The 22,895-nt window shown below is 43.5% G+C and overlaps 1 protein-coding gene across 2 annotated transcripts in view; it reads left to right on the top strand.

Moving 5' to 3' along the window:
* Positions 1-22,895, top strand: part of grid1a (glutamate receptor, ionotropic, delta 1a) — a 130,265-nt gene that overhangs the window by 22,634 nt on the left and 84,736 nt on the right. The window lies entirely within an intron of this gene.

Raw genomic sequence — 22,895 nt, 5'->3', positions numbered from 1 at the left:
TTCCACCAGACAAACTTTTCATTGGCTGAGGGTTGGCAATCCTACAGCTGGTGCCGATCTTTTAGGAGGATGTGATGGCATAGATCTGCGGGGGTTAGCAGGCTGTTTAGGTTTGGTATCACCCCTGAAAATTATGCTCCTGAGATCTTCAGTGAACTTCTTCCTCAGCTCAAACTTCATCTGGATGACGTCGAGTGACGACCAAACAAGCCAGCAGCCAATACAGGTTCATCCAGATAGATTGCTTGGTCCTTCTCTGGGACATCAGGCAGGGTTAGCCACAGTTTCCTCTGTGCCACAACCGTGGAAACCATCCCTCTCCCCCAGGAGAGTGCAACACAGCCGGACACACAAAGGATGTGATCCATAGCAATTCTAACTTCATTAAGCAGAGGGACCGGTGGACTGTCAGAAGGCACAGTCTTCCTGAGTTCTGCCAGAGACATAGCTTGGTATATCTGGAGCATAGTGCCGGAGCTCAAACCATTAGATTGTGCGTGCCTGTGACCAGTAAATTTTCTCCAGCTGTGAACAGAAGTGGAGAACCTGCAGTGCTTTGATGGGAGTGTAGCAGAGTTACCGACAACATGTTTATGAGACGGGGCCAGGTACGAGGCCAAGGATGGTTCCATGGGTGGAATATTGACCAGATCAGTCTCCTCCTCTCTGTCCAATTCCAAGAAATGTCCATGCACCGTGGTGCGGGTAGACAGTGGTTTGTGCAATGCTGAAGTTAGTTCTGCAACAAAGTCTGGGAAAATGGGCAGGCTATGCTTAACAGTCGTCGGTTCAGGGAGGAGGAAAAATCCCGTGAATCGCGACGGTTTCTGAGCTGGCAGAGGAGAGGGACACTCGATGGACAGCTTTTCCGCTGCACGACAGCACAGTGAGAGGAAGGGTGTCAACTTGGATGGCTTATGCTGCAGCAGCGGTGTACTGATCCAACAACAATTTTTCCTGCTCATCCTCTGATAAGCCATGTATGTCCAGGCCGATGTCCAGTGGGTCATCTCTGTCATGACAGACGTCTAGCCCCTGTAAAGGCTGGTTAGCACAGTCAGTAGTGTCTGGTTCATATTCGGCTATCCCGTCAGCGGACGCCATGTGGTCTGCCCAGCTTTCTACAGAATCTCCAAACAGAAGCTCCTCGCCGTTGGGCATAGATGAAGCTAGGTCCTTCAACGAGGAAAAAAGTGGGTCCTGCTGAGCCATGGTTGCCTTACCGAGTACTTACCGTCTCTCGAGGGTTGGACCAAGAAGCAGGCGGAAATGTGCGCATGAGACCGGCTCCGTCAAGGCCCTCCTGGCATGGACAATCCCCAGGCAGACAGGACAAGCTTGATGGAGATCCTTTTCATGCAGGGAGAAGCCACACCCCTGAGGACAGGGGCTCACTGAAGACTTGTTGCTCTCATGTTTAGGTTCCGAACCCATAGCGAGATGGAAAATGACACCAAGACACACTCGAAATTCGCACTCCACGGGTAGCTGGTGGCTAACACCAACATGAGCAGTTCAGCTAAATTTGAGTCAGTTGTAGCCGTAATCAAGACAACGCTAAGTAGCAGCACCCAGTTAGCCTGACTCATGGAGGTGTTCTTAGCGAGGTGAAGAGCATAAGAACTGAATAATGACCGTGGCAATGGGAATTTCATATGTGTGGGCGGACTTCACATACGTCACCACGGGTCATTTGCCTTAAAAGGCGTGAATAGAGGTTTCGTGAGGGCCTGGTATACGCGTCTCCTATGTGTATGAGTGATGTTGACTGACCTCTGTCTTCCTGGCTCCAGGCTGTTTTACACTGTAGCAGATGTAAATATAGCCACTTTCATGATGGAGCTGACAGCGTGATCATAAAAACAGTGGCAGCTTAGTAGACACTGAGGTGATTAAGACAAAATATTTAGATTTGAAGTGAATGTTAACTTTAACTGGTTTGAGTGAATGTCAGAGACTGTTTTTAGAGGTTATCAGCTCACAGCCATGCAGTTTCTGAGCACAAATGCCTAATGTGCACTAACCAGAGATCACAGTTATAACCATAGCAGTGCTTCTAAATGGACTGATCAAGCAGCAGCAGTCATTTGTCCTCGGTGAAGCTCCCATCATGCTCCAACAGCTTTTTCTTCTGCGCCATTGAGGTTGAGATCATTGACGGGACAGTTCAGGCAGACAAACTGACCAGCAAGGTGACCTAGAGAACTTGAAATATTCTCTTTACGGTGTTGGAAACACAATCACATCAATTTATGACAGTTAGACAACAGTTCTGCTGTACTGAAAACAGATAAGAGAGGAATGAATTACTGCAGATGATGATAATCAGACCAGATAAAATGATGATGACAACGCAGAGGATGATGATAATATGTTTAGAAAGTTAATGCAGGGGTTTTAAACATTTGCCAAAGATTCTGAATGATGGGGGAAATGCTCTTCTTGGTGGGCTCTGGCACTATCAGGAGGGTCAGTCATGATTTGCTGGGTAGGAAGAACTGATTGTGCAGCAGCCACATCTGTATATTCCACTGACCTCTGCCCATAATTACAGTGCAAATATATCGGCTGTGCGCTCACGTAAATGTCGTCTCTGTGTGAACAAAGTTTAATGGAAACCAAACCCTCGTATGATCCGGCATGCTGATAGGAGGGATGAGCCGTGGACTCTATCATTATCCGTCTAGATGTGGAGAAGAAAGCAGTCCATCTGTGTTAAAATGCACATTTTTGTTTCCATTTGCAGTCAAATATTCCTCATGCACGACACCATTTTCCTGCTTCTCTCAAAATATTTCTGTTGGCCTACAGACCCTCCTCGGATGTTCTTTGTCAGTCGAGGAAGTCCTCTCATAAATAATAATAGGAAGTAAAAGCCTCCATCATGATGTTTGACATGCCACAAATAAGCACACATCAGACAAAAGCCTCCATCGCGACTATTGTCATTAAACAAAGAGCTGCGGCCGAAGCTCATTTCCCTCCTCTCTTTATGGAACATCTGAGTTAATCTGCCATGATTTCCTTCAGTACAGCCCATGAAGCATAACCTCGGCTGCATTCCAGATTTTTCTGCTAGCTTCCAACGCAGCCATTTTCCAACAACATGTTGGATCGATACCGTCTGGCAGTTGTTTGAATGTGCTCATCTTAATGCGCATCTGTCTGCAAAGAGCAAGAGGCTGATTGGTGAAATTCTATAGTTCTTCCTGTGTGGGTGTGTTTGTTCACTGGGTGGGTGCATTTGTTTAGGTGTGAGCCTGTTAACCTATCGAAATCATGTCTCCTCCATGAGAATCACACTCTCCACTAACTCAGACATGTTCCAGTGGATCCACTGAAGCATCATCGGAAGGTTCCGTCTCTACAATCATGCCACCTGAACTTATTAGCTTAAATGTAGCAACAGGAGTCAGTTTCAGCCAGGCTGAAGTAATGAAGCTGAGCTTATTGATAATGCACCATAATGCTTCATTGATTCCCACAAGAATTGCCAATTAATTCCTGTAAACGGCTTCTTGGGATTCCTCCGACGTTCTCCTCAGACCTACTTTGCTGTTCATCCTGGAGCCTCCAGAATTACACCTTTTACACATCTATCCAGCTCTCCTTCAGTCTCTCTTCATGGGGAGTTGTGGTCTGACCCGGGGTGGGGTGGGGAGGGGGGCTTTGTGAAAGAGGAAATCAGTAATGTTGAGGCACTTAGTGCCAGAAAATGCAGCATTGTGTCTCAACAGCCACAGGCAGCAATAAAGGTCTCATTGGCTGATTTCACTCAAGCTTGACCTTTCCCATGAAGGAGCACCTGAGTTCCTGCTAATGTTGTTGAACCCTGAGAAAAAAAACAAATACCCCCTGAGCAGAAGGAAATAATAGATAAAACCAGCAGGATTCATACTGTGGGCAGTCTCAGGGCTAAAGTATGACACAGGACTATATTGGATGGGATTCCAATTCTCTTATTCCAATTTTGTCCTTTCTTTTATCTTTAGCAGCTATAAAAAAAGGGTTCAGATAATTTTGTGTGTATGTGTGTGTGCGTGTGTGTGTTTGTGTGTGTGTGTCCAGCTGGACCTGTTTATGCTACAGAAGATGCAACCAAGAAGAATTTTGATGATGTCTCAAAAATGCATCCCCACCATTTCCATGTGTTGGATTATTTGGTCAACATGCCAGCAGAATGGATGCAGAGACCAGAGAGCAAATCCTCTCCTCTCCTCTCCTCTCCTCTCCTCTCCTCTCCTCTCCTCTCCTCTCCTCTCCTCTCCTCTCCTCTCCTCTCCTCTCCTCTCCTCTCCTCTCCTGCTGAAGACAGATAACAGGAACTGCAGATTTATATTCACTTTATTGAACATTTTATCCAGAAGTGTGTGTGCAGCACTGATTGATGTGTGTGTGTGTGTGTAGGTGCTTGTGTGTGTCATTTATTCTGCCCTGCGTATAGTGAAGAAGGCTGAAGATGAAGGAAAACAAAAATGTTGGCTGGAGGATTCTTATAAACAAATATATCAGAGGAAATGTTTCAAGAGTGAGACACCGTACTGCGATAACATTTTTCTCTAATACTCTTCTCTGAAGTGATCCCTAATGTAATGATCCCTGACCCTCTTGACCTTACCTCTGTTTTCTGAGGTTGGATAATTTTTAGAATTCTATGTCATTTTCTGTATGATAACATAAAAGGCAGTACTGGACCATAATCCACCTCTTTAGTTTCAGTTTCCTTTGCCTTTCTGCAGCTAAAGCCTCAGTAGAAACTAAACCCTACTTGAGTCCTTGACCTTATTTCTTTAAACTGTCTATTTCTCTTTTTCATTCTTTTTCATCCGTTTTTACCACCCTGGCCTGTTGCTGCACTTGACCACTGTTCAGATCAAGAAGCCATCTGCTTAGATATGCCTTGCTTGTTAAGAGTGGCTCCCTGAAGGGTTTTGGAAGGATCTTTGCTGCACTGTGGGGGCTACGGAGCTCCTGTGTGAGTGAGGGGATGAAAATATGTAGGATGCAGTTAAGAAAATGTCGCAGAAAAATGATATCTGTGGAGAAAACTCAGGTCAAAGGTCATCAGTTCCCACAGTAGCTCCATCCATCCATCCATCCATCCATCCATCCATGTGGTTCAGGGTTCGGGAGGGTCAAGACACATTAAAACCAAATTTTCTACTTCACAAATTGGAACTATAACCCTGAAAATTGGGTTATTACGGAATCATTAGTGCCGAGCTATAAATTGTTCCTCCCAGCATGAGACTGGATCTGTTTGCCCACCAAACACAGATGATTCAATTCACGGCCTTTGACCACCAGATGGTGGTTTAATTATCAGAAAATAATGTATATATTTACTTTGTAATTATGACGAAATGTGATGAAAATGTCTGTGTTGGAGCTTATTAGTAGTGAAAAATAGTGTAAAATATATTTAAAATGATGTGTTTATATTATGAGTTTACTACTACAGTATAAAAAAAACTATTTAGATGGGAGAATAGATGAAAATGAAGCTAGTCATCTGAGGGTGACCGACAGTTAAGAAAAGCTTTTGGAACAACAGCTGAATCCTTCTGTTGTAGCACTAAGTCATAAGTTTACCTTCATCCATATTTAATTTGCAGTCTCTTTTGTGCTTTCAGGCCTTTGTTAGGATGAGCTCGTGCAACCATGAAGTGATGGTGATCAACGGAGCACAGGGCAGAAATCAGAAACATGCTAATACTCTCTGATCGGAGCCGACAAATGCTTTGTATTGCTCCCATCAGCAATGTGTAGAAATCTATATTCAAATGTTTGCCTAAAATAGGAGCAGAGGGCAGCGGCCACATGCAGGAGTGTATGGGTGTGGTTTCGGGTTGGCAGGGAGAAATGGAAGGACAGGAGAATCAAAGATGCAGAACCTCTCCTTTATCTGCTAATAATGGAGCAGACTCACAGGACACAAACACACCCCCACATCTGGTGTCAGGCCCTCATTGTTAGATACTCAGCAAGTTCTGAGATGTTGCTCTTCTCTTGTTCTTCACTGTTTAGTTACAAATGTGTGAGAAAACAACACAAGTGTTAAAGAAGAATGATCGTATTTGTAGCGCTCAGCAGAAAAAACAGGTTTTGCTGTCCTGTAAAATGTTCCCCTCTTGTTGTGATGAAAGCCTCACTTTAACCACCAAACACTGAGAGACAATCAAACAAGCGCCAACTTTAAAACCTTATTTTACAAAACAAAGCCAACACCTAGATTTTAGCACCAAGTCCAGCTGTTGTCTATACAAACCTGTTATTAGGTGCATCTCACCGAACCTCTGGAGCTGAAGAGTCGAACAAACACAAGTGGACGCGATCTTTGAAAATCTACCTTGTTCCCATGGTGGCGGCAGGTTCCAGCACTGCTCATTAAAGTGGGAGTCTGACAGTTTTCCAGGACTCTCTCTGCGGTGATGAACGTACGAATGAAAGGGCAACAATCTCATGTTCTCAACATGAAAAGAAAAAAAAAGCTTGCAGCCTGACATTCCCCCCTTTAATCTCAGACCTATGGGGCAACCCCTTCCTCTAAGACTAATTGTGGCTCTACAAGGTCTTTAATAATTCATCTGACTGCATCCAGACTCATTTTGAAAATTTGCCTACTCAATCTGAACACATATTAAATTGCAGAAAACAATGATGAAGAAAAACGAAAATGTAGGAGAAAAGAAGACTCGGCCTTGGTAGAGAACTTAAATCAGCAGCCCTGACCTTCTGCAGCTACTCATGTCAACACATCCTGACAAAGACGCAATGGAAATAATTGTATGAAAAAGGCACTTAATCACTTAAATAAAATAGGGAACAAACTAGATTTGGAGTAGGGGCTCATTTTTTAGCTGGAGGCTGATCTGGGATCTGGTCACAGGTAAATGTTGGAGCAGAACATTCCACAGCTGCAGTAGCAGAAGTCCAGAAATCAGTGTTTTTTTTCATCGTTCTGACAGATGATTATAGATCCTTCAGGTGATGGTCGATCAGAACAGATGTTCTAATAATAAAGTCAAGATTTTATATGTGCACCTGTTCTTCTGGACAGTCAGAGCTCCACTGTCCTGCACATGTGAGCCAGTGAAATTACACACACGTGTCTCCTGGATGTTCCACACACGCATGCATCACAGTTTTATATTTATCTTATATTCCATATTTTGCAGGAAGCCATAGTCATTCAAAGTAATTTCTCTCAACAAATGTTAGCCTACGCTTGGATAACCATTTTTGCAGCTACACCCCCATTATAATGGATATCCATTAGCCTTTCTATACTGGTTTCCAAACAATTTCTATATTTATTTGCAGTAAAAAGCTTTTCTGCTCACGACTCAAAAGATTTGATCCAAATAATAGCGCTGCTAACGTGGAGGAGGATGATGTTTTTAAAGTAGAGAGGTAGATGGTTTATGTTACTTTACATTAAAGTAAAGTAGCATGCTCTTGCTCTTTTCTAATTGAGTCAACTGAGACTCCGCATTTATTTCCCAGCTACAAACTGGAATCGTTCCCTAGGAAACATGTCCATAGATTATTAGTAGATATCAATGCACACTAGAAAGGTGAGAATGCAGAGTTGTATTCCCATCAGCACCGTCTGCCACAGAACCCAACACGCGTTTCGGTAATGTATGAACAACCATATTAAGGACAGAAGCACCACCTCTGATGGAATAAGAGTGTTATAATTTTTCACTCACTGAGCTAAATCTGCTCCTAATTAATAGCTGCAGTCTGACGGTGGTGCCGGCTGACGCGGTGATCATCGTTGGTTAACCGCATGCTCTTGGTTTGATCAGCCAATTAAAACGAGCAGCAGAATCAGATCCAGCTCTGATGGGGAGCCTTAGTATGGACGCCAGCCCCTCCCGTGTGTATGTCCAGGTGAGGCTGTCAAGTTCAGGCCATCAAGGATCCCTCGTTAGGCAACAAAATCGATCCTGTGTGCCAGAGCAGCTCCCGCTTGCACTGAATCAGGAGCTCTGTGTTGATTTTCAATGAAAAGCTCACAAATGTGAAGGAGTAAACACTGCAAATAATAGAAAAGTGACACGGCGGGAGGAGACACTCTCCGCTCAGATTAGCCAGGACCAGTCAGCAGGTCCCCAGAGCTGGATGGTTCCTTCATCTGGGGTATTTTTTACCCCGACTGCGTGGATGTTTCCATGAAATGAGATCACTGTGTCTCACTGAGTCATCACAGTGAGCTGTTGACATTTGGAGAGTTCCCTCCTGCATCATCACAGGTGAGTAATGAGCTGTGCCTCCAAAACTGTCCGTCATCAACAGACATTTGTGCAGTGGCTGCAGTGGTCTAACAGAATACACACCAATGAAAGACGAAATGTGACAGATGAGCATTTTAGAGAAACTTCATCTGAAGCAGCAGTTCATTTACTACATCTCTGTTTGTGAGGCTCTTTAACATTTCAGGTCCAACTGTTATGCTGTCAGGCTATTTAAAATGAACATTTAGTCATACATGACCCTGGAACCAAAGACAAGTTCTCAGGTTTCAAGGCGGTGATGTAGAAAATCTGTATTATATTTCAAACCTGACACTTTCCAGTTCAGACTGGAATCACTGGTTCCAGTGGTGAGGACACTAAATCTGTCAGAATATCTCTTTTGTTGCATTTGTAAGACCTCTTAATCTGCTCAGGTTGGCAGGGATTCCCTTGAATATCATGTTTTTCTGAACACCGGTGGGAGGACTTATACCCTCACCTCTGACTTTGTCTCTATGAAAACTGCATGAGAGAAAGTGTCGACATGTAGGGGACGGACACGACATGCTGCGCCACCTTACTCTGGTGACTACCTCAGTTCAAAGATCTCACCTATTAACAACTTCAGACCCAGTATATCACACCAGTGCAAGATTTTTCCAGCATCCACATGTTTGCTGTGTATATTGACGCTGGGCCACATGTGACATCAGGGGTTTCTGAGAAGTGGAGAGAAAATAAAGAATCAGTGTGATTCCAAAGGCAAATAATTCCCTCTCCTTCTTTCTGATGCACTCAGGCACTCAGCTGTAGTCCAGTTGTGTCCAGGTGTGTCCTGAGCTTCAAAAACTGGCTGCACTTTCAATCTTGGCCACACATGTCAGCTGAGGTTTTATCTACCTCTCCTGACCTTCACAGACCAGGAGCAGTGGTGTGGAAGCACACAGTCAGGCCGCCCTGCAAGGAGGCCTTCACATGGCTCAGGTATGATAATAAGGTTTTTTATCAGGAGCACGTTTTCAAGCGCATTCCAGGAGGCTGAAGACAGAGGACAGGTTATGGTGTTAGGTTTATTCTAAGTTCAAAAGTATGTCAGAAGAATGGAAACATTCCATCTGTAGCGATTCAGCTGCATCAAGCAGATGTGAGATCGATGCTTTCAGGAGAAATTAAGCAACTGTGAAGACAACACGTGCTGCACAACAAAACTGAAGGTTAGCTACAGGCGACCTTGCTTATTAAGGACGCTCGCTGAGCAGCAGTGGCTCATTTAAAAAATAAATGTCACTGTTAGTTTAACAATAACAGAAATATTTCAGGAGAGAATCATTTTATTACTATTCAGTCTTCAGGCTCTATTAAACAGTCTTCTTTCAGTAAAAACAGGGACATCTCTTCAGCATCTGCTTTATTGTCGTCCCCTTAAAATCCTGAATGCAGGGCCAAGAGACAGAAAACTAGCACTGACCTCAGTCTTCTCTCAGGTTCATAGTGCGCTCGCAACAGCACAATAGCCAGCATTTTCTTTTCTCTACATGTCACATTTTTATTTACAGCGCTGACAGGATATCGGACACGGTTACACAGCTGTCTGCTTTCTGGCGCTGTAATGAATTCCTTTTTTTTTTCTTTTGAGGCACCACTTAAAGTAAACAGTAGTTGCTGCTGCCTTCACCTGTGAACAGGAAAACACACAGTGACACCCTGAGAAATGCTGCCAGCCCCCACCTGTAGTGCCCCCACCTGTAGCCGTGCAGATACATAGTTATGTCAAGAAAATGCAAATTTTCTCATTCACTGAAATGCATTTGGAGCCAACCTTAAAGGAGGGACGCATGCATTCGCAGCCATAGTGGAATCTTAGACTGGCGAGTACAGCAGGCAACATTTGCTGCTTGGCTCTCTCTTCCTGCTGGTGTCCCCTCCATCTTATCTTACAACATATGTCCCTGTGCTCCCCTCCCCCCGAATTCTGAGTTAATCATTCAGAAATAATTAAATTCAATAAAGTGGAACAGATTAAATAAGAAACAACGATTGGGCGTTAAGGGGCTGGGTGTGTGGTGGTAGACTCTTCCCCCGCAGTACCGGGATGAAAAATGAAGCCAAACAAAAGGGGGAAAAAATGGCCACGACAATAAGGTAAGAACAGAGTAAGAAAAAAGGGGTGCAAAGACGAGGGCCACTTAAATATTATAGGACCCTCCCCCCTATTGACTTGTTCTGTATGCGCAAAAGGCAGGAAATCATTGGTTTATTGTAAACACATACTAGTTTCATCCTCCAGGAGGGAAGGCCTTTCTGTACGCTTAAACAAATGTGTCCTACGTGTTTTTTTTCCTGCCTGGAGCAGTACTTTCACAGTGAAGCGCTACAGGAGCAGGAGGAGGGTGGAATCGTGCATGGAATCAAAATAAACACGAGTGCTCCCAGTTACAAGATAGGCTAAAGCCCCTGATCCCTCATCCTGCCCCTGCCTCACCATTACTGTGTGTATGTGTGTGTGTGTGTGTGTGTGTGTGTATGTGTGTGTGTATGTGCATGTGTGTGTGTGTGTGTGTGTGTGTGTGTGTGTGTGTGTGTGTGTGTGTGTGCGTGTGCGTGTTATATTTTATAATTACTCAGCCTTGCATTGATTTGCTGCCCTTTAGCGTCTAACAACAGCAGCAGACTGTAACGCTGCAGTCAAAACAAACGTGTGTTTGTGTTGTCGTTCAGAACCACATTTGATTTAACAACTATAAACAGTGTTATTGTAAAGGAACCTGATGGTAGAATGCCTCGTTAAGATGATATTACAGCTTGTTTACAGCAACAGCTGAGATTTTTTTGGCACAAATGCAGCTCAGAGTATTTAGATAAACCCATTAAATCAACAAGGAGGCGGTTTCACTCTAGTTCCTGATCAGCTGGATCTTTTTCACATCTGGTGTTGGTTTTAATTGGCCTGACTGAAACCTTCTCCTGCGTGGAAACACAGTGTGAGTGTCGTTGGTTATAGAGCCGATCCACCCTGGCCATCCTGTCTGTCTGCGTGTCTGTCTGCCTGCCCGCCTATCTACCTGCCTGGTGACTGATCTCTGGGGTAAAATCAGAATTCAATTAGTCGGTCAGAAGAGCTTTCTCTGGTTTCTTTGTTATCAGTCTCTAACTTGCTCTCTTGCTCTCCTCTCTCTTATTCTCTGGCTGTTTTTTCCTCCTTCATTCCTCTTCTCACCTGATTGCCATCAGAATTTCCTTATGACTTCTGCTGCTGTCCCTGTCACCCTGTCAGAGGGTGGATGTGAATTAAATTAGCGGAGGCTCCGTATTTACTATTCATCCTCACATTGTTGCGCTCCAGCTAATGGTGGTTGGATTGCCACAGCCTTTCTCTTGCTCTCTTCTTCCGTCCCCCCACCTGCTCCCAACAAACATTCTCACAGATGCAAAGAAAAACACCAACAATACTAATGTGAAAGAGGAGGAATCAGCTCTCATGCTGCATTAACGTTCCAGCCCCCCCCTTTCAAGCTATTCATAAAAACAATTTCCGTTTGTGTGCTGACACAAGTTAGCACACGCACTAATATCTCTCCTCAGCTCAACAGCCATTTATATGCTGCATATTTGTGAAAATTAGAATTATGATTTCTGGAGAAGTCTGTCATCCTCAGACAAGATGAGATGGTGAAGTATAAGCCTCCTTAATAATTGCCACAAGATAAGTTAATGTATGATGAATTAGGTAATACCACTAATAAACAGACAGACAGAGGGTAGAGGTAGAAGTATGTAAGAGTACATCAGAAATATCTGATTTAAGAGATGTTCTTGAGTGTTCTGCTCAGTGCTCGCTTCATCTCTTTTACTTTTCCTGGTCAGAAACCCAATGAAAATCCTGTTTTATCATAAAATGGAGGTGGTGGGAAACGGGAGGATGGTGGCTAAGCTGTCATCCATGTTGAACAACATGTAACACACACTACAGGACACCCTGACAGCACTGGGCAGCTCCTTCAGTGAGCGGCTGCTCCACCCTCGCTGTGTGAAGGAGAGGTATCGCAGATCTTTCCTGCCGGCTGCTGTCAGACTGCACAACATATATAATGCCTGCTAGCACACACTGAATATTATATATTCTGATATGTATATTGTATACACCCTCTGTACTATGTACAGGAATGCAAGGGCTGATTATCCATTTATCTTGGATTATTGTATGTATATACATCCTTTTTTCTTTGTATTTTTTCTATTATCTCAAATTGTATTTTATTTTTTTTCTGCGTGCTTTTGCTGCTGCTGTTGCACTGTAAATTTCCCCGTGTGGGACATATAAAGGAAATCTGAATCTGAATCTGAAATCTACAGTTGATTACAGTTGGACGCAGAAATTGAGTAGTGGATCCTCCAGCACGGTGGTCCAGACACTGGTGGATGTTCTATCTGCACCTTCTATTTGCACCTTCTCCAGTGGAGGTAGAAACTGCTCTTGTGAGTCTGGTCCTTATGGTATTGTGCACACAAAGACCCTTGACTCCCAGCAGCGTTTCTTAATCAAAGAGTTCATTTGGTTTCTAAAAAAGTCAGTTTAAAGGAGATTTACTTCAGCTCAACACGTACTTCAACACGGCTCATTTTCTGGCTCATCAAGATTTGTTTAAATGGCTTTCCAGATGATCGGTCCCACTGGAGAACAGAGCACAACATTTTCATAATTGAGCAGAGATTGAAGCTAAAGCCTGAGCTCAGACGAATGCTGAATGAGTGTTGAGGTGTGTTTCGGGTGGGTGACATTCAGCTGGGTGCTATTTTGCAGTTGCAGAGCTCTGAAAGGCCTTGTTAAAGAACCTTCCAGGGCTTTGCTGGAGATTTTGCCCAGAGTTGCCAATGTCATGGGCTGTAGATGACACAACACCTCTGCTAATTTTAAAGGCTTTGCTCTGAAGACATTCATGGCATGAGCTTAGACAAAGCCCTGATCTCCCTGAGAGATAACCAGGCCTGGCTACTTTTGATTAGCATGCTGTGTGCAGAAGATAAGATGGCAGGGTGGAGGTGTGCTGCTAGACTGGGGCATTCAAGACCAATCATCCCCAGCATCTTTCTTCTTTTTTTTGGTTTAAAGGCAATGACTTTGGAGCAAGCAGAGACCATTTCTGTCATCAGAATGAATGTAAATGGGTAACTAGAGAGGTTCTGCAGGGTGCACATAAATCCACATCTATATGGCTCTCTTTAGCCTCTCTCTTTGATGTCCTGCGCACTTCAACGATGAGATAAAAACAATCTTCAAATTGCATTTTCAGTCCAGGAGTGGCTGAACTCAATCAGCAGCCCTCAGACCCAAATGGACCACAGGAGAGTTTCTGTATACAGCTTAATGCCAGTCAAAGACTTGCATTCTGTCACATCAATCAGGCTTCCTCATGTGGTCACTGGTTGCTCCCCTGCAGGTATATGTGGATAAAAAAAAAATTGAGCCATGCAGCTCTGCAGCAGAAAATCTGTCTTTGGGAGGAAAATCACGTGGGACACACAGCTCTGCACCAGACGGTTCATTTGTTTCTGTGCCTGGAACTCTGCTTGGCATCCTCTTTGTTCTCCTGTCGTGATGCAGATGTTGGGACATATCTTCCTCCATTCCTGTTTTTCTCATTGTCCACAAGTCTTTGCAGTCTTCTGAGGGCTTATTGATGCGTGGACAGATTGGTAGTGGACAGACTACCAGCGGACCTGCCAGCAGCTAATGCTGACACTTATGGTATCATGATATAGAAAAAGTCCATCAGAGCTGAGGAAAATTTTGTTAAATACAGAAAATGAAACAAGACTTTCAGTTTCACATTGATAGATTGTTTGGTCTTTAACTAAAAAGGTCACGCAGAAAAGGTTTTGTAACAATAAGATAACCATTTTATCACCCTCTGGTGGAGAAGAACATAACTCAGTCAATGAACGGGCTGTTTTGACTTGAGGATATTTGTTTCCAAAGAACAGTGCAGCTGCACTTTTACGCAATTGTTACATATCCAGTAGTTTGATGAGTACCCCCAAACCAAATATGTGAAATTAAGTTCTCCCTCTAACAGAACCCATCAGTTCTGGAACAGGTTCTTCTGCTAGACTGTCTCGCTCATTAAATTAATTTAGTTTCTTTTAAAACAGTTGCTGTGGTATCTCATTATTAAAGCTCAGTCAACAAAATGTGAAGTGAAAGAAGCACAAATTCAGACCATTGAAGCCGCATCAGGGAGTTCTAACTGAGCTCTGGCACTCTGTCTCTTTAAGCTCTAATGAACGATGTCCGTGGCCATATGGCAGGAGTCGTGGTGTTAGCACACTCACTCACTGCCAGCTGAGAGATGTTGAGATGGCAACTGTGCCTGTGTGTTTAAATGCAAACATCCCCATTTGTATTTATCACATTTAAACAAATACAGGCTAATGGTGCCGTGTCACCCGTGTTTGTTCTGTTTATCGGCACGCGAAACGTGCCCGTGAGCCTCGCGTGGGGGTTGCAGAGGCTGTAGCACGTGCCAACGAGCCTGGCGAGGGGAAGCTAACAGACGGTCTGGGTTTTCATTAGTTTAGGTCAGTGCAGGAACGTAAGGCCCGAGACAACCTGCTGGGCAGACAGACTGTCAGCCACCTCAAGTGGACAAATGGGGCTGTTTAGGCCTCGGAGGCAATCGACAGGGTCAAAGGTCATTAGCCATGACAGCATTCCACAGCCTTCTTCAGTATGTTTTTAGTTCACGTTGTTGGTGACAGCAGAAAAGACAGAACACAGTTTAACTCCTAAACTCCACCACTGTGCTTGTGTTAAGATGAACTGTTAGGAACTGGGAGCCTGTAAGAACCAGAAACAAACACTTGATACAACAGAAGACTCATGGCCTCATCAATAGAGTCAAGACAAGAAGACACACAAGATGCTTTTAATTTCAGACTTCAAATTAAATCTGAATTTTCAGTCAAATTTATTTTAGTAGAATTCCCTGAACCACAAGGTGCCTGAAAACACACATTTCTGCTTAGTCACTCAGAATTGATCACAACCATTAAAGATTGGCATTAATCCCCTGATACGGTTCATCGAAGAGTTTCAATGGCTTCACAGTGATCCCACTTTATTTTATAATCCTAGTTGTCATGATCCCTCCATCCCAGAACGATGGTGTCTTGAATCACTTGTGAAGATTAGAACCGTGTTGAGGACTGAAGGCAGCTGTTGGAGCTTCTCCATCCTCCATGTTTGAAGTGTTCCAACGGTGAGTTTTGTGCAGCGTAGCTGCTCATTTTTAGTGGCTGTAGATCAACTTTTGTCTCTTATAATAGTTAAAAACGTCTCGGCTCTCCTACATTTTCTTTGCTTTTATGGTCCAGCTGAGGCCTCTGATACTGAGGCCTCCATTATTTTTCCAACTCAAGTCCTTTTTCAGAGAGCAACTCTGATTTTCTGCCTCAGAGGTGCTGACTGGTTTTCCATCTGGAGAAGTCTTAACTCTGGGCCCCAGCAAACACTGGAAATAAATAATTGTGGAACTCCACTTAATCCACAGCCAGGAGTGACTCTGAGGCATCAGTGTGAAATATAAAACTCAAAGACTCTAAACCAGAAGGAGAATGTCTTTTTTTTATATTTCTAAGTGATCTAGATTTGACTTTAGCCTTTGTGTCATAATCCAGGCGTCGCCCGAGTGTGTAAAGACATAACAAACAGAGTTTAATGCGCTGAAAGACATTAACAGTAATGACCTTACTCATCTGACGCCATTACAATTACCCAGCCTCGAGGCTCAGGGACTCTATTGTCTCTGTCTCCGTCTCTCTCTCTCCTCCAGTGCTGAAGCTCAACTCACAGTTTGATTCACACTCACTTATCAAACATGTATCTTGTGACTCAGACGTGTCTTTATCAAACAGCACGCTCAGCCCCTGCACGCAGAGTGTGGCCACTTATCTGCATCTTTTCAGATTTGAGCGGGGGGAGCAAAGATGCAGTCAGTAATTATACCGTTTTACTGTGGAAATCAAGTGTTTGTGTGTGTGTGTGTGGGTGCGGGGGGGGGGGGGGGGGGACCCGAGATGTGTTTAACAGATGAGGCACACCCACCAGTCTTCACAGCGATAACCCCCACTGAGGAAATTTATTGCCCTAAACAGAAACCTGCATCTGCATCATTTGACGTGACTCCAGCTGAGTAACGAAAGTCTTTGGCAGCCACAATGCCAACCTGGGTGCAGAGGGAAGGTGAGGAGGGGTTACCAGCTGGAGCCATGTGAGCCAAGCATATGATGAGATATAGTTACGGTGGGTTCAGCTTGTAGGGTTGATGGATTGATTGTAGCTTTAGCTGGTGAATCCTGTACTCCTTGAAGAAGCTGCTTACATCTTTTTAATCTAGTCTAGTGCACATCCCTGCCTGAACTTTCACTCCCCTCAAAGATGAATTTCTGTAGATTCTCTAAACATTCTTTTGAGATAAATTGGGTCAGTCTCCATCCTGCAAGGCTGCTGTCTAAACAAGCAGCACAATTATTAACTCTAATGTCTTTAAACAGAGTAAAAGACAGAAGTAACCCAACAAACATATAACACTGCTCATTATTTATAGAACTTGAGGAAGATGAGGAGTCAAAATCCTCCGTTGAAACGGACATAATGGCTCAATTAACAGTAGATTCAAGTGTATCATTACGGCGAGAGGCAGCAGCAGGAAACTGGAGATAGCACGTGTCATTTAATTTGTGGTTTATCGCTGTGAATGCCTTCAGTCTGATGTGTTTCCAGACCATTGTCTTGGCTCAACTTGGCTTACTTTTGCTCCAGCATATGTAAACATGCGGTGCAGCGGCTCTGTCTCTTGCTGTCATTGCAGTGGTTTCTCGTGGGTGAAGAAGTAGAGATGTTGGGGAGCAACAAATACCAGCTGAGTCATTTTCATCCATCTCTCAGCTTCTCTTTTCATTTTCTTTGCTTCTATAAGAGATCCAATCACTTTTCTCTTGCTCAGTAATCTGGGGGATCTTTGAGCGAGTCCAGTCCATTGATAATGAACTTGTTTGTCTGGTAAATGTGTCTGATTGAACTTGCAGCTTGGTAAAATGAAAAGATGTCCAAACTGATGTCTCAGATGATTTGTCACTCCTGCAGTGATATTTTGGCTGGGAGGCAAGTTAGCCAGACTAAAGTAGTCACAGTCATTAATAGTGCTAATATATTCATCAGCCTCATGTTGTGCTGGTAGAACACTGATCATCTGATTTGCAGTTTGTATATGTAGTTTGTTTTGTCTGAGCAGTTTCACACTGCTCTGAGAAAACAGGTCCAAGTACAAACTCAGAAATATGAAACCATTAAACGCACACGCTGCTTCTGATGTCTGCCGTGGCTCAGAGGAACCAAACAGAGCCAGCATCAGGACATTAAAGTTTGAGATGAGTTTATTGGGTTTAGGTTCTAGGTGCTGTCTTTTTCCATAGGAGTTTGTTTGCTGTTGATCACTATCTGCTTCAGTTTAAAACACTCATACTTTCATAAATTTTTCCCTCAGCAAACAACACCTGAAGGTCAGATGGCCCAAGAGTTGCATGACTTCACTTTTCTCTTTGTTCAGACGACTTTGCAGAAATATGCTTACTGACTGGAATGGATGCACTCTGCACCAGCATGTCTGACCTGCCAGCGCACATGTGTACTCTGAGTTTATGTGCCTGCCAAGGTTAGTCTGACTCAGGAGCAGCCCGAGGTTAAAGTTGCTCCATCATGGCCCATCTCAGAGGGTGGCACTTGGCCCAGCAGCTCTGGAGTCATAACACTGGCTGTGATTTTCAGTCATAATCCAGGTTAACAAAGAGAGCTGTTAAATAATGGGCAACTTCCTGACCCTCCACACACAACCCACTGGCGTCATCACATTTACTGGTCATCTTCCTACTTTATTGATGAAAGTGGTGGCTGGTATGAAAAGTTAAGAAAGCACATCGCTCAAACCTTATTTTTATTGGGTAATGTTAGTGTGAATAGATATAGACACAACTGCTGGCAAAAGTTGCAAAACTGACTGAGGGGGAGGGATACGACGTGCCAGTGTTTTGATTGTGATGGCAGTACCTGCTTTAGCCACTAGGTTACTGCATGACTCCACATCCATACATGAGCCATGTTGTCGTCTGGCTGCCAGCCAGAGTGGAAGAAATCGGGGTTTATTTCCTTTATTCCTTTGCTTCTTTGTGGCCTTTTCCTCTCTGTATTCAACTAATCTGTCTTGACAGGGTGGGTGTAGAATTACATAAACCCTGGAGCCAATAATCTGCAACTTACTAATTAACTCTGCTCAGCTGCCATTACTGTATGAAAGACTCCGTTTCACTGTCTGTAAACCCCGTAGATTTTTTTCATGATGAAGAGACTTACACCTCAGGCACGCATGTACGCGCACACACATACAGGCACACACAATCACTCAATACATGGATTATTATTTACATTGTGGAGGACTCCTCGAATTTGTGTTGAACCTGCACAGATTTTGTGAATGACACCGAGCTACGAGAGTAAATGCAGTTTAAAATTCAAGTTTATAATTCCACATCTTCAGCTGTCGAGCTCCAAACAGCCGAGAGTCTTCAGAGGGGAGCCTGACGACCTACCAGAGGGCATCTGGGTGGGTGGATTATGAGAGCAGCAAAACAAACTTCAAAATAACCCCCTCCATCACATTACTATGTTACCCTGTAACCCCTTCCCCCCACTGTCACCTCCTGCTGTGGAGAATCCACTTACAGTTCAAAGCATTTAACCCCACCCCGCTCTAGCAAGAGGCTTTTAATTCTGTAAATATCCCTCAACATTTTTCTGAGGGTATAGATGCGGAAGCTTCATTGTGACCTGCAGGTCCATCTTTGAATGAAGTAACTGCCGCTTACTCATTAGCATTTTAAATTAGCAGCTGATGTGCACAACACGTGGCCTCTGGGTGAAGGAGGCCACGTGGAGACACCAAGAGGTCAGACCATTGTGCGCTCGTGTCAGATGGCTTCTTCTCTGTCACATGACTGAAGCAATATCTGGTCTATTTCTGCTTCACTAACTCTGATGGAGATACTTTGCTTTTCTGGTGTGCTCCTCAGTTAATTGAAAAATTGTTGTAATTCTTTGTGGGGTAAATAAATTGAGATGATCCTTCTGGGCTGAAGTCCTGTTTCTCATTTCAGCTTTGTATTTTTATGTAATAATTCTTTCTATCTACTGCGGGTTCAAATAACAAAATAATCCAATATAAACTTAGTATGATGGCACATTGTACATGATCACTAATAATTGATCAAAATAGAAATGAATGCTTCTCATTAAGAAACGTCTGCACATAAACACATGGTCATGAGAGATAACATGAAGAGATAATTGCATTATGCTTTTTTTAGACGATATAGGAAAATAAATGTGCTATCTCCTCAGCTGCAACATCTCATTAAAACAACCTGTATGTGCTGCTGGGTATGGGATGTGGACTAACACTAATCATATTGGTCTAAATAAATTGTAATTAAAAGTGCAAACATACATTGTCCTCAGGTAAATGTTTCCAGCTGTGATTCACAGCCAGATTTACCGGGGCTCAACATCTGTAAGAACAGACAGAAACACATCTGAATGTGAGCTGAGTCAGCACAAATGCAGAGGTGCATCAGGCTGAGGGACGGCTACGCCGCCCGTCTCCTGTTTTTGGAAACTGTCTCAGAGACGATGACTCAAACGGACACTTCCCTACAGGCTCTGTGTGTGTGTGTGTGTGGTTTCAGTGTTGTAAATTTAAATTCCTTTACGAAAGAGAACAGGGTTCACTGATGCAAATGCTAATTTTTAATTTTTTTGCAGGAAGTGATCTTTGTTCTGGGAAACAGCTTTTGTGTCTCAGTTCTTTGGGGTCGACCCAGTAAAATATGCATTGTAAACTTTAAAAGACCCTGTAAGTGCTAAACACTAGTCAAATAAGTGCAATGTTTGTTGCACATCCATGTTGCATCATGGTTCAGAAGTTCCATTTATCAAGGTAAAGGTTATAATGTGCCAAAGCCCACATAAGCACCATCATATATAAAGATATTGCAACTGTTACATTAGCCATTACATAGATAGCTCTACGCTTTATCTAATAGTGGTGGTTGCTAGGAAACCACCATTAGCAGCACCAGGAATATTTTTGGCTCGGTGTTACGATGTTCAATATTCTGTTGCAGCATCGTATTTACACGTTTATCACTTTTTTCGCATCCTTTACCATTTAATTGGTCATTGGATTTGCAGGGGTTTAATTATTTATTTATTTATTTAACAACCTCCATGGAAACCACCACCACCACCACAACCAACAACAATAAAGCATTAGCCAACAGCATTGGACAACATGAATGCCATTAAGTAAAATACGTAGACCTGCCAGATGGTTATGTGCCTACATCAGGTGTTGCCTTTTTCTTCTTCAATTGCAGCTTTATTTCAAGTCATTTCTGTCGGCATAGGCGACCATTCTTCTCTGAGAGCAGCAGCGGGTGAAGTCAGCCATAGTTCTGCTGACTGAAGCATGCTAATTGGGGGGGTCCGCTGGTATCAACTGGACGGTTAAGAGCCTTTACAATCCCTCCCGTGAGAGCAAAGGAACCTACTGCATTATCTGTCTAACCTCTGACAGACTCTTCAGCTGCAGGTCGCTCACATTTGGCTGATTACTTAACCAAAGCTTAGGGAAGGCGCTCGTGTCGCGTGTGTGCTGTGAATTGTGACTCTACATCACACGCATTTTCACATATGTCATTGCCGTTTCAGTCACTGTCCTTCTCTTGTCTCTTCATGATAAATCAATACACATTACATTCAACTGAGAGCGTAACCTGCGTTTATTTTCCTATTGACTGTCTTGAATACTCATTTGATAGTGTGATTTAAGCTGAAATATCACATCAACGAAACAGCAGCCAAAAAAGCTGAGCAAAACTTTTCTGAAGTCTGAGCACACTGGCATGGAACAGACGAGGCCAAGTCATCAGGGCTGGGGGAAAAAATCACCTTTTTTTTTTGCAGCGTTTCCTAATTACACATGCAAATCTCCAGATAATTGCTGAGGCAGCAGGAGGATCATTGTATTTTATTTAGATCCCTCCTCACCGTTCTTGACATTCATAAGAAATCAAGCATCACGATAACCTCCATCTTTGATCAAAGAGGAGATTTCTTTGAGGAACGACCTCATGTTGTCCAGACTGGTGCAAGATTGAGGCTGGGAACGTTTTCACATCATTCATCAGGAAACATCTAATAATATCTGTCCTTGGCGAATGATTTTGGCTTCATGTTATCCATTTAAATGAGGACATCTCTGATTTATCCTGATCACAGTTGTTGGCTGTGTGTGAAACCGAAAACCATTTCTGTAGGCTGATGGATGAAGAAAGCTGCTTGCATGATGAGTCAGGCCAGAGGGCCCCTCACCTGCTAGATAGGTGTGTTTACTCTGGGAGGTTGTGATCTTTTCTGTGATGTGTGTTTGCTGTTTAAGCCCAGAGTTTTCTGCAGTTACGATCAAACTGAGACAGATTTCAGAGAGGTTGGAAGGTGGACGCCGTCACAGAATGACTGAAATAGAACCAGCGGAGCGAATCCCCCCTCTTGCTGTCAGACTCCGAGTGTGTGTTTTATAGTATAGCTTGAGTGTGTGGACACTGCGTAAGGCTCCACACAGCAGCAGCTCATTATATCTTTATTGATTTGGAATGTGTTGTAAAATCATGGCCGCATGACATCCGTTATCCTGCTGTTCTGTGATTAATGTGGTTTATGGAGATGGTGACTTGTTAATATCTGACATTTCATAAAGGGAATTGAACATTTCCTGACAGTCCTCATTTATTTCCAGCTTCTGATGTAGGTAATGTCTTCATCTTTTAAATCCAAAGATTTCCAAGATTGGAATAACCATAAAATTGTAGTTCATGATGATTGAACGATGGCTGAATTGATTACAGTTAATTCCACATTAATTAGGCTGTTTTTAAAATAGCTCGACTCCTGAAAAAATGCTTCTAATAAAAGGAAATCATTTTGAAAAAGTGAAGACCTTTAGGAGAGCAGCTCCACTTGTGTCTCCCTGCAGCTTCATCCTGATAAAGGTGGAACTTTTGAAATAAACCCAATGTCTGATGTTATAAAGGGAAGTGAAAATGGAATCTGTCCAGCAGGAAATGTCTGGTTGGGGCACTAATGTGCTGAAACACTTGCTGCCATGTCTCCTCGTGCCCTTCACTAATCTCCATCCTCACCAGATCAGTGCAGCCAAACACAGATGCTCACATGTTATCAGCACATAATTGTGAGCTAATTAAGATGAATCAGAGATGCACTGAAAAGCTTTTGCATGTACACCTGTGCACGGATGCTTCATTGCCTCTACACAGACTGTTAGGTTGGGGGGGCACACACACAAGGTGTTTAGCGAAGCTAAGGGGGGGTGTAGATCAAATGCTCTTGGGGCTTCGTTTAGCACTGCAATGACAGGCGCGTTCCATCCCAGGACCCTAGCAGAGCAGATGTGCTAACAGGCAGCCTGGTGTGGAAACAAACCTCCTCATCACAGTATTCTTCACCTTCTGTACACAAGCTTAGAT

The sequence above is a fragment of the Takifugu rubripes genome, chromosome 4, assembly GCF_901000725.2.
Source record: "Takifugu rubripes chromosome 4, fTakRub1.2, whole genome shotgun sequence".
NCBI lineage: Eukaryota > Metazoa > Chordata > Actinopteri > Tetraodontiformes > Tetraodontidae > Takifugu > Takifugu rubripes.
The sequence above is the reverse complement of the archived record's forward strand: the minus strand, read 5'-3'. Positions and strand labels throughout refer to the sequence as shown.